Source organism: Balaenoptera borealis, assembly GCF_965194805.1.
Source record: "Balaenoptera borealis genome assembly, chromosome: 14".
In the NCBI taxonomy this organism is placed as follows: Eukaryota; Metazoa; Chordata; class Mammalia; order Artiodactyla; family Balaenopteridae; genus Balaenoptera; species Balaenoptera borealis.
The window spans coordinates 37025633-37044644 of NC_138875.1; the positions used below are offsets into that span (position 1 = coordinate 37025633).

General features: G+C 36.1%; 1 long non-coding RNA gene across 1 annotated transcript in view; it reads left to right on the forward strand.

The window, feature by feature from the left end:
• Nucleotides 1–19012, forward strand: part of LOC309610890 — a 35172-nt gene continuing 16160 nt past the window's right edge. The window contains exon 1 of the long non-coding RNA XR_014234209.1: nucleotides 1–19012. This exon is cut by the window's right edge and continues 9444 nt beyond it. This is a non-coding gene — a long non-coding RNA (uncharacterized lncRNA).

The window sequence follows — 19012 nt, forward strand, 5'->3', positions numbered from 1 at the left end:
CAAAACAAGTGGTACCAAATTGAATGCAAAACGGACCTTTGTTTACTGTATGAGAGGTGAAACAAGAAGGAATAGTATCATCTCGTTCAGTTTTATCTGGGAATGTATGTGTTGTTGACTCAACTTTTTTTTCCACCCTGCATGTTCATGAATAACCATAAAATTGCCACAAGTATTTATTGCAGGATTACAAATAAATTTTAGTGAGTCAATGAATTTGCAAACGAGAACTCTGTGAATAATGAGGATTGACTGTACACATATACACATATATATTCATATAAATAATTCAAATGATAAGTAAAATTAGAAAGGTTGCTGGGTACATAGCTGATTTTTTAAAAAAATCATTTTTTTCTAAAAAACACCAAACAGCAATTAGAAAATATTTTAAAATCATGCTATTTTTGATAGCCTCAATAGACTATCAGATACCTATAAAGAAATCTAATGAAAGATGTGCAAGACCTTTCCAGAAATAATATAAAATATTATATTAATGAATTGGAAGACTGTACATTTTTAAGAAGTTAATTCTTCATAAATTGACAGGTAGATTCAATGCAATTATGCCATTACCTTATAACATTTTAGCAGTTTATTTCTGAGAAAAGTGATTAACCATTTTTAAATTATGTGTGGAAATCAAAGGGCCAAGAAGATTCAAGATTAAGTTGAAATACAGAACTAAGATGAAGATCCTTCACTACAAGATAATCAAGCCTTCATAGAAGGCAGCAATAATTATTTATGATAGTGTGATATTGGCATAAAATCAGAGCAGGAGGCCATTGGAATAGGATGGAGTTCAGATTCATATTCATATATGATTTATGAAAATGTAGTATCATAGGACAAACAGAAGATCTTTTCAATAAGTGAATAAAATGATCAAGTACATTAAAACTTAGAACTCTTCATTAAATGAAGTGAAAACATGAGACACAAGTGGGAAACAATACCTATAATACTATATTCAACAAAAAATTTGTAATAATAATATATAAATTATTTACACATAATTATTTATACATTATGTGTAAGAAAAAGACTGACAACCAACTCAAAATGTGAGAAAAAGACAAATAGGCAATTAACAAAAGAGTATATCCAAATGATCAATAAGATAACAAAAGGCATTTGGAATTATTAAAAATGAAGGAAAAGTAAATTAAACCATAAGGATATGTCATCCCACACGCATCACAATGGCTATAATTTAAAAGGCTGACAGCACTGTAACATACTTTTGGAGGGAGTGCAAACTTGTACAACCATTTTGGGCGTCTGTCTACAAGTATCTACCAACCTCAATAAATGCCTGCCAGATGAAACCGTATTTCTGCTTCTAGGTATCTATCCAACAGAAATACATTCACATCTATGCCAATAGAAATATACCAGAATTTTTACAGAAGTATTTTTTATGGAAACTCAAACCTAGGAGCTTTTCAAATGTCCATCGACAGTAGAAGGGATTAAAAGAAAAGGTCTGTTTCATTCACAAAAGTCAAAATATATGAAGGTGAAAATGCCTGTACTACAGGTACAAAGAACACTGTGGATGAATATTGCAAATATTATGAGTCAAAGAAGCCAGACATTCACAAGTACGTATTGTAACATTCCATTCATATAGAGTTCCAAGGCAAGGAAGAAATACTCTGTCATGTTAGAAGTCAGGCAGTGGTTCTCTTTGGGAAAGAGCAGAGGTGGTACTTGGGAAGGGCATGGAGAGAGCACCTACAACACTAGATATATTTTATTTCTTACCCTGGGTGTTGGATACATGTGTTTGTTCATGTCTCGATAATTCATTAGTCAATATACTTAGAATTTGAGCATTTAGTATGTTTTTCTTGAACAATTATTTTTTAATCAGCCCAAGCACCATTTTCTGCATCAGAGACAGGGCCAGATGCTTTGGGATGCAAAAATCAATACAATAAAACATCTCTTTTGAAGAGCTTAGGGCCTACATACTAGGGCAGACAATTGCTCTCGTTATTCAGTTCCATGATTTTATTTTTCTTTCAAAGCATAAATCTGGCTACGTACAGAACTCAACATAAAAACAAAAGAAAAATTATTTATCTCACTTTACTCCTGCTTAGGTAGGCAGTGCTGAGGAGGACAAAAACTTGGTGACATTAAATGTACACAGTTATAGAACTTCGTAGTCAGGGAAACCAAATATATTTTCAGCTGATTATATTTTTTATCTTCAATATTACAGAGGATGAAATCAATAAGGAAAGGGAAACTCTCTCTTGTCATTGTATCATTAGTTATATCAAATCCTCCATACATGTTTGTAATTAAAGGATGAAGCAGCATCTCCCCAACCTCCACAATTTAGTTTGAGCTCATGAATGGTAGGGAGAAAGAGAGTGGCTTGCCTTGTGCAGTAAACTCCACTGTACTCAAAATAAAGCCATCATATATATATGTCGATATATATATATATATATATATATATATATATATATATATACACACACACACACATATACATATATATTTATATATTTCACACCTTATCAGCTATTAAGGCAGTTAAAACCGTGTGTTCTGGCACTTTCCACTTACAGTATTATCGTTAGGACATGGACCCTAATACAAACATATATAGAATGAAACCTTTTCCTACTCATTTAAATGAAATGAGACCCAGACTAAATTTCCTGACATAAGTAATATAGCTAGTCAGAGACTGCGTGGAGACAGATTTTAATCACCTGTTTATAGTCTTGGGCTTTTCCCCCTCATTCTGCTGAAAGTCATATAGAAAAAAACAAAAACAAAAAAACAATTGAACAAGGTGAGTAGTGGCATTCAATTACTTCTAAGGCCCTTCATTTCTGTATTAGTAGGAATTCAGCTGACAATGAGCTATAATAGCTTATGATTCATCGGAAGGAAGACACCCTCAGATCAGCATCCATGTATACATTTCACCTTTGTCTATTAAATTCAAAGTATTTCCAAAGTTGTAGGAGGCAATCTAAAGGTGACTAAGGGAGCATCCTCCTCCTCTTCTCAGGGGCTTTCAGTGAAGTCACCAGACACAAAAATTTCTGCCACATTCTGAGTTGCTATGCTCTCTTCTAGCCCCTTCTCTTTCCCTTCCACCCTTCATCCTCTTTAATTGTGATTATTTTTCTCTTCAATTGCATTGCAATCTCAAGTCCTTAAAGCTTACTTTCTACTGTTTAGAATGAAAAATAGATAGAAAAATAGAATGAAAACAGCCAGAGTCTGCTTTCTTTTCATGATTGGCTGCTAAGGTAATAATAAAACAGAATGAATGTCCAAGGTAATTGCATATTTTGTTGCACATACAGGATAATTCTCCCAGACATTTTCAAAAGGAAATCACGTAAAACGTACTGTTTAAAAATCATCCTCTAGGGCTTCCCTGGTGGCGCAGTGGTTGAGAATCTTCCTGCCAATGCAGGGGACACGGGTTTGAGCCCTGGTCTGGGAAGATCCCACATGCCGTGGAGCAACTGGGCCCGTGTGCCACAACTACTGAGCCTGCGTGTCTGGAGCCTGTGCTCCGCAACAAGAAAGGCCACGACAGTGAGAGGCCCGCGCACCGCGATGAACATTGGCCCCGGCTTGCCGCAACTAGAGAAAGCCCTCGCACAGAAACGAAGACCCAACACAGCCATAAATAAATAAATAAATAATTAAAAAAAAAAAAATCATCCTCTAACTCTTCCTTATCTTTTAATTTTTCTCTGGATTTTTTTCCCCCCAAACACTTAAAAGCATCTCATTGTCTCCTTTTATAAGATCTAAAGAAATAAAAGTATCTTAAATGTGCTGTTTATGTTTCTACCTGAAAATTTATTATTTTTTAATTGATACATGATTAACATCTGTGTTTCCCTTCACTACCCCTATCCCAACTCAGCAACCCTGTGTATGTGATTGAAACCACCTGCACTGCTGGAGTGACAGTAACTTGAAGGCAGGGGCAATGCAGGTAGTTATCAATCACATACATGGAATGAATTAAGATTTATGTCAGTTGTAAAGGAAAATGTTGGATTGGTATTTTTCCTGTGGGCACATGGGCCTGAGGGAGTGAAAAGGGCTTTTTTTTTTAACATCTTTATTGGAGTATAATTGCTTTACAATAGTGTGTTAGTTTCTGCTATATCACAAAGTGAATCAGCTATACATATACATATACATATATCCCCATATCTCCTCCCTCTTGCGTCTCCCTCCCACCCTCCCTATCTCACCACTCTAGGTGGACACAAAGCACAGAGCTGATCTCCCTGTGCTATGCAGCTGCTTCCCACTAGTTATCTATTTTACATTTGGTAGTGTATATATGTCCATGCCACTCTCTCACTTTGTCCCAGCTTACCCTCCCCGTGTCCTCAAGTCCATTCTCTATGTCTGGCAGCACAGGAAAAGGACTTTAAAAAAAAAAAAAAAAACGTTTTATTTTATATTGGAGTATAGACGATTAACAATGTTGTGATAGTTTCAGGTGCTCAGCAAGAAAAGAGTTTCTCTGATCCCTTTATACCCTCTTGTTTCTAGGTCTCCAGAGTTCTCTTCTATACACTCAAAAGAAAGCACTTCCTTGATTCACAGTACTGGTTTCTGCCAATAGCAGGAAGTGCCTTTGAAGGAGATACTGGAGTCCAGTCATTTGCTGGATTTTATTCCAGGCTCTCCCAGGAATAATCTGCTGTTAGAAATCCAAATAACCACTTTGATTTGCAGTGTTCTCATCTGTTGAATGGGATGAATATCACTATCTTCTATGCTAATAGATGAACTATGAAGATTCATGTGAATTAGAATATTAGAGGATATTTTGAAACACATAAAGGATAGGCAAATTTAAAACTGTATCATCACCATTGTAATTATTAACATTGCCATTAAGGTGCAAGTGTTAGTAGCAGCAGCAAGTGATGCTCAACTATAAAACAATAGAATGGAACATAAGCAAAATCATTCATGGCAAGGAATGCCTCTTCAGGATTAGTGCAGCTCTGAAGCCTCAAGGCAGGAAGGAGCAGGGTTCAGTGTTCTCAGTTAAACACAGTGCCTTAAAACTCCTTCAGGTGCTATGTTGATCATATGTGGAGCTGGACCTGTGCTGGTCATAGTGGAGCTTACATCTCTGAACAATGCCAATAGGAGCCTGTCTCCTGGCTGATCATCCCAGGAGGAGAAAGGCAAGAGAAATTCACTTCTCATTCTCCTGGGTATGGGAAAGTAGAGGTCTTCATCCCTATTTTCCAGGTCAAATATGAATCTGCCTTTTGGGTTTGTATTTCAATGATTATTATTTTTTCTATCCTACAAGCTATAATCAAATGGCTTTATGTTTAGTTTTTTGGTCATCAAATGTTGACAGTGGCTCCCTGAACATAGTTAATTCTTCCAAACTAGTTATCAGATAAATGATCATTCTTGGCCATGAAGTGCTATATATTAGGGGGGCAGGCATTGGAGGTCTTAATTCTGATCCAAATTCAGGTTATCTGAAAGTTTTTATCTGAGTTTCAGAAGCAATAATTAGGTAGCAAACAATGAAGTTTCTTCCTGAGACATTTTATTCTCATGATAATTTTGCTATATGTTTTAGAAGGAAGAAAACACCAGTAAGCATAAGGATGCAGAAAACATGACTCCTGGGTAATGACTGATGGAGTCCCAGTCCTGAATGCCATATTTATGGTCATTTTGGTATAATCAGCCGCCAGAGAATGGTTCTGTTCCAAAACTTTGTGTTCTTTAACCAGAGCACCTTTCCAAGTTATCTTAGAATCTAATCTGATAACCAGAATATTGCTTCATTAGCAAAAAATAGAGCAAATAGAATACGATGACTTGTAGAAATATTTCTCTTTCTTGAGTTGTGCTAAATTAGTTCTTATTATTAAATTAACTGTGTTTTCAATCATCAAAACTTATTTGCCCTTTCAAGGCCAGGCAAGACACAAAAACATTGATTACAATTTTCATCAATCTGACCCCAGTTAGCTCGATTGGACTGGGGAGAGAGCTTATTCTCATGTCCTCAAAAAATATCATTTAAAATACTATTCCTTAGGGTAAGCACTTCTGTTGCTTCTAGATATGACTGTATTCACTCATTTTTTGGTATATATGTATATATTTTGGAGTAAAATTGCTTTACAATGTTGTGTTAGTTTCTGCTGTACAATGAAGTGAATCAGCTATATGTATACCTATATCCCCTCCCTCTTGGATCTCCCTTCCACCCCCCACCCCCATCCCAGCCATCTAGGTAGTCAAAGAGCACAGAGCTGAACTCCCTGTGCTATACAGTAGGTTCCCACTACCTGTCTATTTTACACATGGTAGTGTATTTATGTCAAACCTAATCTCCTAATTCATCCCACCCTCCCCTTCCCCCCATGTCCACATGTCCATTCTCTATTCCTACGTCTCTATTCCTGCCCTACGAATAGGTTCATCTGTACCATTTTTCTAGATTCCACATATATGCGTTAATATACCATATTTGTTTTTCTCTTTCTGGCTTACTTCACTCTGTATGGCAGACTCTAGGTCCATCCACATCTCTACAAATGACCCAATTTCATTCCCTTTTATGGCTGAGTAATATTCCATTGTATATATGTACCACATCTTCTTTATCCATTCATCTATCATTGGACTTTTAGGTTGTTTCCATGACCTGGCTATTGTAAATAGTGCTACAATTAACATTGGGGTACATGAGTCCTTTTGAATTATGATTTTCTCAGGGTATATGCCCAGTAGTGGGATTGCTAGGTCATATGGTAGTTCTATTTTTAGTTTTATAAGGAACTTCCATACTGTTCCCCATAGTGGCTGTATCAGTTTACATTCCTACCAACAGTGCAAAAGGGTTCCCTTTTCTCCACACCCTCTCCAGCATTTATTGTTTGTAGACTTTTTGATCATGACCATTCTGACCGGTGTGAGGTGATACCTCATTGTAGTTTTTATTTGCATTTCTCTAATAAATGATGTTGAGCAGCTTTTCATGTGCCTCTTGGCCATCTGTATGTCTTCTTTGGTGAAATGTCTATTTAGGTCTTCTGCCCATTTTTTAATTGGGTTGTTTTTTTTTTTTTTTTTTTGATATTGAGCTGCATGAGCTCCTTGTATATTTTGGAGATTAATCCTTTGTCAGTAGCTTCATTTGCAAATATTTTCTCCCATTCTGAGGGTTGTCTTTTTTTCTTGTTTATGGTTTCCTTTGCCATGCAAAAGCTTTTAAGTTTCATTATGTCCCATTTGTTTATTTTTGTTTTTATTTCCATTACTCTAGGAGACGGGTCAAAAAAAATCTTACTGTGGTTTACGTCAAAGAGTGTTTTTCCTATGTTTTCCTCTAAGAGTTTTATAGTGTCTGGTCTTACACTTAGGTCTTTAATCCATTTGGAGTTTATTTTTGTGTATGGTGTTATGTAGTGTTCTAACTTCATTTGACTCATTTCAACTTCAGACAGTTCTCCTTTTCTCTGATTTTGTATTTACTTTCTCAAGGTGGAATGCATTTCTAAGATCTCTGACTCCCTATGTATCAAATAAACATGTATGCAAAACAAACAGAAAAAAAAGGTCTGCTCTATTTTACTACTGAAGAATTCATAGGTGTTCATTTTTCCCGTAATAAAAGGTTAGCTATTATTTGATGGACCTTCTTCCTCTAAGATTGAACCATTATTTTATCGTCTTCTATAATGAGAGCTACTGAGGTGAACTTAATTCTACTGAAATGACAGAATTTGAGGAACCTAAAAGTCCCAGAATGAATACATATGGTATTCCACATGGAGATTTTATTCTTCTATTGAACAAAATATGTAGGCTTTCAACATACTTTGGCTCAGAATTCCCTTTTGCCTCAGAATTCACTTTTGTCTCAGAGTTTCGCCTCATATATGGAAGGACTAGTCCTTTTTGTCTAACATCTGAAGAAATAAAGCACTGATGTCAAAAGGGAAGAAGAAATACTGGAAAATGAGGGGGGAAAATGTCTCAAGGAGATCATTTAATTTTTACCAGTAACAATAATTCTTTTCAAAATTACTGAGCTAAATAAATGCCTTATTTAAATAAACTTTCTTTCTTGAAAAAAGCTCTTGATTCTTAAAGGAAGCATGATGTATAACATTCTTGGTGGAAAAATACACTCTTTTGGAGGGAATTATCAATACAATTAAAAAATAAATCCCTCTATTTGAGGTATAAAAAAAAAGAATAAAGATAATTCAAAAATAATATAATTTACTATTGTGATGTATTCCTGAATCTCTCATCTCAAATTTGTAATAACTTAAGTTTTTCATATGACACCCCAAAGGGGCATGGCAGTTACTCTTAAGTTTTAAATTGAAGTGGTCCAATAAAATTTTCAATCCATAATAATAGGAACTGCAAACCAATCATCTCTCTATTTCTTCATGTGCCTATCACAGCACCTGGCACATAGTAGTCATTATTAAATGGCTTTAAATTGAATCCACTTTAACAGACTGGTTGAACTTAATTGAAAAGTTATCTAGTTGCAAAAATATCTTAATACAGAGTCAAAAAACTCACCATGACAGGAAAACTGAAGTCAATTTCTTGATATGACACATTTTCAGCTCAAATTTGTATACATTTGAAAACAATTTTGATTCCCAATGAAGGGAAGACTATCATCAATTATTTCTTAGTAAAATTAAAATCCAAAGTATCCAAAGCAGTCGTTTAGGTATGTGAAACAATCTTCTCTGTACTGAAAAGCTTCATAGTTCTTTGCTTGTTTTTTGGTTTGCTTTTAACCATGTTTTCTGAAGCATGTCTTCTACTTCAAGAAGGCAAACATAATTTATCTTTATGGAAATTCTTTCTCTTGAAATCCTCTCTAATATCCAACTCACATTTTTTTGGATATCATGTTGAATAGATAATCAATATTATAAATAGAAAATTTGTTCTTAGAACGAAATATGTTATTTCTGAAGAATATCTTTTAGTTTTCCTTGGGTATTTGGATTTTATGACATCTATTTTGTTGAACATGAACATTTAAGCCTATCTTATTCTTAGGCTGATTACCTTCAAAAGGTAATATAATAAGTAAGCTTATGATAAACGTATTATTACTATGTGTATTCTGATCATCTGTGAATTGGTCCTCTACATACATACTAGATGTGTGTAAAATGAAACAATTACTCTTTCAAATTTGCTTGTAGTATTAAAAGCTGAAAATAATATATTTTCTAACAATATTGTAATTTTATGTTTTGTTATGAATTTTCATCCAATATTGACCAAAAAGATCAATAGACTATCTCAGCATGTTATGCTGTGCATTTATTTACTGTTGTCACTGATGCAATAAAAATAAACGAGAGTACTTCATCAGCCCGTACTATCCTGTACTTAATTTACTAACAGTAGTGTCATTTCCAACAATATCTGGCTGGTCCCTTGAAAATTATGAAGACAATTCCTTAACAAGTAAAAGAGGTGGCAGTAGGCAGTGAAGGAGGAGGAATAAGAGGTCACGTAATATATAGCAGAAACATGTGTTCCAACCACCTTCTTCCAGCCACCTTTTCATCCTGTTTCATTTCTTGTATTTTGTACTCAGTGTCATTGGTATCAAGGTTCCTGAAATCCTCAATAAAAATACTACCATTTTCACCATCAATATAGATTATAATGCAAAAATTGCAGGGTGTCATTGGAAAAGCTTCTTAAAATACAACGAATATTTCCTCCTTGCAAATTCTAACTGGAGCCTAACATTTTCCTTTTTGTGTGTAGCAATTTATTGGTACAGAAGAGTTCAAAATATATTGGGGCAGATTTATCCATTAATTGATTCATTTGTTGGACCACTAATTCAACAAATATTTAATATCTTTTATTCACCTTAGAATATGATCTTGTAACTAAAAAAGTGACATTTACAGTTATAGTACAATAACAGTAGATAATGAACTTAATAGAAGCAAATGCATCTTCATTTGCCTAAGAAGGTCAGTATCATAAGGTAGGTGATGCTTTGTTAAGTTTTGGAGAAAGGGTAGGAATGTCTCAGAAGGAAAATTGGGGAAAGTATATTCCAGGGAGAGGAAATTGTAAGTACAAAGGTCACATAGGTGTGTGAGAGAGAGAGATTCCTAACGGGAACTCAAGTATTGGGTTGGCCAGAAAGTGCATTCGTTTTAACCCGAACGCACTTTCTGGCCAACCCAATACTTAGGCACTGTTAGAGCCTGGCACTTAGTAGATGCTCAATAAAGTATCACATTGTTGCTTTTATGGGTGTGGTGCAGGGAATGGAAAGCAAAAGAGGAACCTGAGCAGGTTCAGTGACAGCCCTTTTGTCCATGTGATTGTCTCCCATTTTAAAAGCCAGACTAAAATGATTCCTTTCTATTTAATATTAAGACAATGATAAGATCAAGGTGACTTGAAAAAAAATTATTCAGCTTGAGTTTACTTTCTACAAAGTAATCCATAGAATTAGATTCATATTCATCCTCTTCTGTTCCTCTCCCTCCATACTCCCCTCCTCCCCCTTGTTCCTCTTTCCCTCTCCCTCTTCTCACCCTTTCTCTCTCTCTTCCTTTCTTCTTCCTTTTTTAAATTTTTTTTAATTTTTTATTATGTGAGTACAACTCAAATTTGAGACTCCTGCCTTTGACTTCACATGTGTAGAAAGAGCTAAGATGCATTTATAAAATCCTAAGACAACATACTAGGTGGTCTGGGCAAGGCAGATAATTTAATTATCTTTAGAGTAGAAATGAACATTCTCATTGCCCCAACAAACATCCAAAATATTTCTTCACATGTTTTTTTTTTTTTTTTTTTTTTTTAATGGCTGTGTTGGGTCTTCGTTTCTGTGTGAGGGCTTTCTCCAGTTGTGGCAAGCGGGGGCCACTCTTCATCGCGGTGCGTGGGCCTCTCACTATCGCGGCCTCTCTTCTTGCGGAGCACAGGCTCCAGACGCGCTGGCTCAGTAATTATGGCTCACGGGCCCAGTTGCTCCGCGGCATGTGGGATCTTCCCAGACCAGGGTTTGAACCCGTGTCCCCTGCATTGGCAGGCAGATTCTCAACCACTGCGCCACCAGGGAAGCCCTTTCACTTGGTTTTTATCTAAGATCTTAAATTCTGCTCTAGTGTGGTAAGTTCCCAAATATCACTCTCTGGCTGCACTGTGATCTTATCTCAGATCTCTTTCACCACTGCTCCTGCTCCTTGCCCTGTAATCATTTGTCTCTTGGGCCCTCTTTCGCTTCCTGTTACTGTCCCTCAAACTTGTCTGAGCACTCAGCCCCCAAGGGTCCTTGAGCTTGTGCACACTCACAGCTGCATCCACAGCTTCTTCTGCCTCTAGTTCCATCTCCATCCAGCCTTGCTACCAGAGTCCATTATTTTGATTATTTTCTTGCCAACCACCTCCATGCACTTGACCTCTCATCTTTCCGTCACACCAACTTTGTAAAACCTATCCCTAATGAACACATTTTTTCCTATTTTTTTTTCTTAGGGCTTTAGAACTCCTGAAGGAAAACACACACCTGTTATGATTGATGTCATTATAAATTCAATATCTGCAACCTAAGCTAGACCCACTAAATTTCAGATTTGGTAAAAATCTTCAAGTGATTTTTCTCTCACCCTCCTACTTCCTCTTCCTTTTCTTCTTTTTAAAGAATTATAGATTTTATTACCTATGTTTAAAATGGAAATTCTGGGAGTTAAAAATGAACAAACTTGCCTGTGAGCTTTTTATATTTAATCAGAAAAAAAAATGTTTGAACTTCTTTTCTACATTGTTCTATTCTGCTTTATCCAAATGTATCTTTAGAAGTCAACTGTCATCCAGCAAATTCTCTTCCCCAAAATTTCACTTGGGAAGACCCAAGTCTTGAATAATTGTATCATGGAACAGTTTTTTCTTTTTCTTTTTTCTTTCTATGAGACTTGCATATCAGGTAGAATTCTTTACTGAATGATACTTAACTCTTCTTCAATTCATGTACTAGCTGGACCACTGTCCACTACCAACTTTAACTTTCTTGGCTGCTGAGATATTTAGTTCTCTTAGGCTGTACCTTGGAATTTACTTTCAAGTCCAGGAGAATCTGGGAAATTCTAGACTCAAGTCATTTGGCTTTTGATGGGGCTTCAAAATCATTGGATTTGAGTTAAATGTTAACTCTTCTGGCTGAGCACTCAGGAAAGAGGCTAAAGTCTTAAGAAAACTCTATGTATCTCACTGAGAGAGAGAGGGAAGAGTCACTTCAGAAATTTTAATGCATTGCCACCTTCAAGCAACATTGCTCTGGTAGGTTGGATTCCTCGTTCCTTTTCCCAGCAATTTCTTGCTGATAATCACCTGCAGTCCCTTCAATTTGCAAAACTTTTTTCTGGAATCCATGCTTTTGTGCTTGCTATGTCCTCCCCTGAACTGTTCTTTTCCATTTCCTCTCCTCTGAGCCTTTCCTCTCAGTTAGTTTCCTCTCAGCTCTTCTTTCTCTGAACTTATATTTTCATTTCATATTCATTAGGTAATTCATCTAAATTTAATATGTTTTATGTTTAAATACCTTTTGTTGATCATTCTCTCATGCTTCTCTGAAAATAGTAAGTAAATAAATAAATAGCATTTTAATGTTTTTTGTTTTTTTTTAATTTATATGATTTTAGGTTCTAAGTGTCAAAATTGTTTTTCTGGATTGAGTTATCATTACAATTTTCCATAGTATACAATTGGCCAAAATGGTGTAATCACTGTGCTACATTTTGATAAATAATTATTTCACATATAAAAGTAAAATTTGTTAGAACTAATCTCTTAATGACATAAAGGGCTCTTATTTATAACTTTTTAAATTCATGTATCTAGTTATGAATATTATTTCTAGAATGAGGCAGAATTCACCAACTCTTTCTAGTTTTAGTTTTTAAAAACTAAGCATGATGGACATTGTTCAGTAAATACATAGATGGGTTTTTTGACTTCCTCTTGAATTATAGGCAAGAAAGAAAGAAATCACGTAGTGATTTAGCATTAAAATTTGTTTTTAATATTCTATATGCCATCAATTCAATTAGTTGTCCTTCAATATTGTTGAAAGCAAAACATTAGAAACACCTGATTTGTAAGAGGATTCTTTTTAGTTACCAGAGTGATTCACTTTCTCAGCCCTAAATTCACCACTTTGAATTGTTCTTTTGCTTGATGTCTAGATGTAGGTTCTGATAACTGAAGGCGATAAACCATAGTAAGCTTTTCTTTTTCAAAGATAGAGAATAACCATTGTGAGAGGGTAGGCAGAAAAGGAAAACCTGGGAGGAATATCAGTGTCAGGACAGATGACACCTGACCTGCTGAGGTTCTCGAAGTTAATGTCTCAAACACTCCCCAAACCGTCATACCTTTAGGAAAAATGTCATCCCTGAGAATTCTGGTAGAGACATATACTCCAGTCTGCCTCCATAATTCCTTTTATCACCCAGCAGCATAATGCTCTCATGTTTGTGTCTTCACTAAAAGTTACATTCCTTAAGGGCAGAGAGTGTGCTTTTACCTACCTCTCATTTGCAGAGCAGGGTGCATAGGAAATATTCAACTAATGTTTTTAGAATGAATGTAATAAAGGAGTGAATAAAAAAATTACCAAGAAACTAACCCATTTGGGTTACTTCCTGCTTTGTGACTGCCTTAAGTAAAAAATCCTTCTGGATAAAAGAACTTATGAATTACCTACCTTCATTATAAATTAGCTACTACTTCACTTCCTGAGAGCAGCAAATGAGACTAAAACAAAAAGAAGAAGGACAAGAAGACCCAGTATAGAGAAAAAGTACAAAAGGAAGATGAAAGACAAATAATGCAGAGTTTATAATTGGGGCTAAAACACACCCTGTAGTTGGAGGAAAGTGAAATGGGTAAAGGCTTACTAGCATCCTAGGGTAATGGAATCAAGAGAAACAGAGAAAACCTTGAATTCAGTATTTGTTGAGGTGCAGCAGAAAGATAGGGAATTCCAATTAAAAGGTAAAAAGTAATACTTATGCACAAATTGAAGTCAGCTTCATATCTGAAACTGCAAATTCACTGCAATAAAATCCATACCTTTCCCTGACAGAGTTTATTGTTTTCAAGGTGAGTTTATTCTCTTATAGCTCCAAGGCTGATCTCTTGGGCTGATAAGGTCTTGGTTGGATTTCCATTGCAGTAGAATTAAGTAGAGGACCTTGTAAAATTAACGTTCCTCTGCTGCTCTGAAGATAAATGCTTGGCTGACCCCAGAAGTGCAAAGCTAACTGTCAAGTTCACCTTCTTTCCATATCCCCTTGTTGAAAGAAGGCTGAGATGGTGAATAATTCATCTGGCAGTGATAAGCAATGTGGCCTTGTTGGTAAGGGCTTTTTGATGCTATCATCATCCTTTCTCTGTGTTGAAACATATCAAGAGGTTTTACTTTATGTCTGTTCCACTTAGGAAGCAAACAAAAGAAACTAATGAAGGTCAAAGTGCAAAAGTTCAATTGGAATAACTGAGGTCATTTTTAAGTCTGATATTGTTACATTCGGGGTATTGATTATATCCAAAATGCCAGTTTCTCAGTATGGAATTTATTTCTATCATTTAATGAGTCAGTTAAAATATTATGATTTATTGTGAACCAGGGGAACCCACCATCCATAAGTCTGTCAGTGTACTGAAATGTTGAAATTTCAGTTCCCCAAATTTCTTCAATCCCCCTTTATAGGAGTCTCTTTCTTTCAAGAATATATGTGCCCTTATACTCATCACTAAGAAGATTTTAGTAATTTATCAGAAACTTAAAAATCATAACTAATCAGAAACATTGACCCTGAGCACAGGGCTTGATCAACTTCCCCAGGCAGTATATTTGAACTAAGGGGAGTCAGGGAAGAGTGGATAAACCCAAGGGAGTGAGTCTGGTTATCAACACAGTAAATCTAGGATAGCTTATAATCCTAAATTTAGGACTAGCTTGATAATAAAAGGTTACTATTTCAAAGAAAATTTACATTTGATAGGAATCAAAGTCATAAGTTAAACTAAGAAGATGATTCTGATATTTAAATTTCTGCATCTAAATAGGAACATTATTTGTGTTTCCGAGCATTTTATAGTATACATAAAAATAACCAATATATTTTACTGTCAATTCATAAAGCTGGTCCTCCTGGCATCATTCATTCATTCATACAACAGATATTTCTTTTGAACCCAGTATGTGCGAAGCACGATGCCGATACCATGGGAATAGACATAAATAAGACACGTTTCCCATCCATAGGCCAGGGAGATAAGCAAGCAACTGAAATTCAAAAACATTGTGCTGTAACACAAAGATAATTGAGAAATACTGGGACATTTATACCAGTCTGGATATGGCAGAGAAGGTTTTACTAAAGATGTTACATGTAAGTTTGTGTTGGTGGTAATAGGTAGGTAGGATTGTATCCCAAATAAAAATAACATTAGGTTTTAAGACAATGAGCAGGAATATATTATAAGAAGTACACGTGTTTCACCTTTGTCAAAGTGTCAAGTGAAAAAAAATGGCCATAGGCTGGGCTAGTCAGGTAGGTAGAGTAATGATTGTATGCTGTGCACAAAATTGCATTTTATTCTGTAGGTGATGGGAAACCATGAGAACAAGGAGCAGAAATGTGGCCCAGTCACTCACTCCATCCCTTTCAGGCGACCCTTGCTCTATCTCCAGGTACTTCCATTCTAAGTACAGGGTCTGCCTTCCTTTAGCATTTCTGTGTCCTTTCTGGGCTCACCTCAAAATTTATTAAACAAGCCATATGTATGGGATATATACTAATTTATTTACTTTGTATTTGGATAAGCCCAGCAGTAGGATGGGATGGAACACTTTGTGATTTCCTGAGTCCATGGCAGAACATTATGAATATAAAAATAATTCCTAAGGATATATAAGAAATGGAACATAATATTTCTTTCTTTTTTAAGTAAGAAAAAATGGAGGATGGACATACACTGAAATTTAAGCCTAGATATTTCACAGCTTTTTAAAATTTATTTTATTGAAGTATAGTTGATTTACAATGTTGTGTTAATTTCTGTTGTACAGCAAATTAATTCAGTTATATATATATTCATTTTCATATTCTTTCCCATTATGTTCTATCACAGGATATTGAATATAGTTCCCTGTGCTATACAGTAGGATCTTGGGACATTGTTGTTTATCTATTCTATATATAATAGTTTGCATCTGTTAATCCCAACCTTTTTTTTTTTTTTTTTTTTTGGCCTTCTGGCTTGTGGGATCTTAGTTCCTCGATCAGGGCTTGAACCTGCACCCTTGACAGTGAAAGCACGGAATCCTAACCACTAGACCGCCAGGGAATTCCCTGTTCTCTGTACCTGTTTCACAGTCTTGAAGAGCATAATTACACCTAGTAACTTTTCCTTTTGTTGTGTTCTTCCTTGAATTAGTGACCCTCTCCCACTTAAAAGGTTTTAATCAAATTTTAGAAAGATTTAGAAACATTCACCAAGTTTCTTAGCAGATAAATTACCACTATGCTATCTGAATGCATACAGTTCTCTTGAAAAAATTTTTGCCTACTTCCTGACAGTCTTTCCTGTCTACATGTGCTCATCTTTGAACATTTTTATCTTTTGACACTCATACGTACCACTCATCTAGACTTCCTCCTGGTCTTAATTTTCCCCATCTTTTCCCTGCCATTCTCTCATTATCGTTTACGTCCACTGCTGATACTCTTTTATCGACTCCATAGCTGTAAATCCTTATTTCCCAAAAACTGAACTAGAATTGGTCATTTCAGAGGTATAGTGGACTAATTTAAATTTTAAGGTATCTAGAAATATTCCAATAATTACAAAACTTTTTAAAAGTAGTTTAGAAAACTATTTAGGGATCTCTGACAGGAATGCCTGTAGCAGTAAGAACAAGCTATAGAAAAACACAGCTGAAATTGACTTAAACAATAAGAGTGATTTATTGTCCCACATACATGGGAAGGCCAGAGGTAAGGCTGACTTCAGAATTTGTTTGATTCAGTAGCTCACAGATACCAAGGAGCCAGTTTCTTCTGGTCCTTTTGCTCTGTCTTCTATAAAGTAAGGTTCATTTTCATAATGGTAGATTGGCTGTAGCAGTTTCAGACTTCATAATTCCACACCAAACTGTCTAACAGAGGGACTTACTGGCTTTGGAATACATTGGGCTTTTAGCTAGAGACATAGATCTTGACTCGTCTGTGTACTTGAGTCCAGGGATCTTTGTCTCCTAAGCAAAATGTTTCAAAGCCCTGCCCATCTCTGAGGCCCTGACTTTAAAAATGTCTGTATCTATCATGGCCTCTGCCTTTAAGTGATTCACAACGACAGATTCTGGTGGAGACAGGCTGATAATTTGCTCTTGTCCTTAGGCTGCATCTTCATCAGGAGTTCGGCTGTCTTACTTGTCATCATAGAATATCTACAGGAGGTGCTTGAAAAGGCCTGTGTGCTAAGTTTGTGATGCTATATTATGTTATGCCATTTACAGCCTAACTTGTCTTATGCAAATACAGCTGGGACAAGAGAATTTGGATTTTCTAGTCCTTTCAGATTCCAGGTGTCTAGACTTTGATCCATTTGGTTCTGTCTGCTGGCAAAGAAGCTTGTTGATCACCTCCTATTCACCACCCTAAATAGTACAAAATGGCAGAACACGAGATACCAGAAAGAGTGGACAGATGAGATTAATAACAGTTATTAGCTGCAGTTTATTAGTGGCCTGCAGTGCCACACAGGGGTTGCAACTATGAGCAGAGTGATTCGGAAAGGATTATGGGAGGCAGGCATTGTAGTAACAAGAGGGTTAGGTGCCCCTTGGTTCCGTGGCATAATGTGATTTGCTTCACTGAATAATTTTGAGGGTTGGCAGGGAGGCGAAACCCATTGGGTTGAGGACTGGGTAGGCTACAGATGACCCAAGTAATAGAGGAACTAGATTGGTGGGGAGCTTTTTCCACTGAGTCGAGGGCATCCCTGACTAGAGTAGGGAAACTCACATTTAGGCCTTTGGTTTCCTGTGAAGATCAAACATATGAAGGTAGAATTTGAAATTTAAGATCTTATAATTCAAGACGTTCTCTGATAACAACGATGTATTTTCTGTTTTTTTTTTCTTTAACATCTTTATTGGAGTATAATTGCTTTACAATGGTGTGTTAGTTTCTGCTGTATCACAAAGTGAATCAGCGATACATATACATATATCCCCATATCCCCTCCTTCCTGGGTCTCCCTCCCACCCTCCCTATCCCACCACTCTAGGGGGACACAAAGCACCAAGCTGATCTCCCTGTGCTATGCGGCTGCTTTGCACTACTATCTATTTTACATTTGGTAGTGTAAATATGTCCATGTCACTCTCTCACTTCATCTCAGCTTACCCTTCCCCCTCCCCATGTCCTCAACTCCATTTTCTACCTCTGCATCTTTATTCCTTTCCTGCCCCTAGGTTTTTCAGAACCATTTTTTTCTTTGTATAGATTCCATATATATGTTAGCATATGGTATTTGATTTTCTCTTTCTGACTTACTTCACTCTGTATGATAGTCTCTGTCAATCCACATCTCTACAAATTACCCAATTTTGTTTATTTTCATGGCTGAGTAATATTCTATTGTATATATGTACCACATCTCCTTTATCCATTCATCTGTCGATGGACACTTAGGTTGTTTCCATGTCCTGGCTATTGTAAATAGGGCTGCAATGAATATTGTGGTACATGATCCTTTTGGAAATATGGTTTTCTCAGGATATATGCCCAGTAGTGGGATTGCTGGGTCACATTGTAGTTCTATTATTAGTTTTTTAAGGAACCTCCATACTGTTCTCCATAGTGGCTCTATCAACTTACATTCCCAACAACAGTGCAAGAGGGTTCCCTTTCCTCCA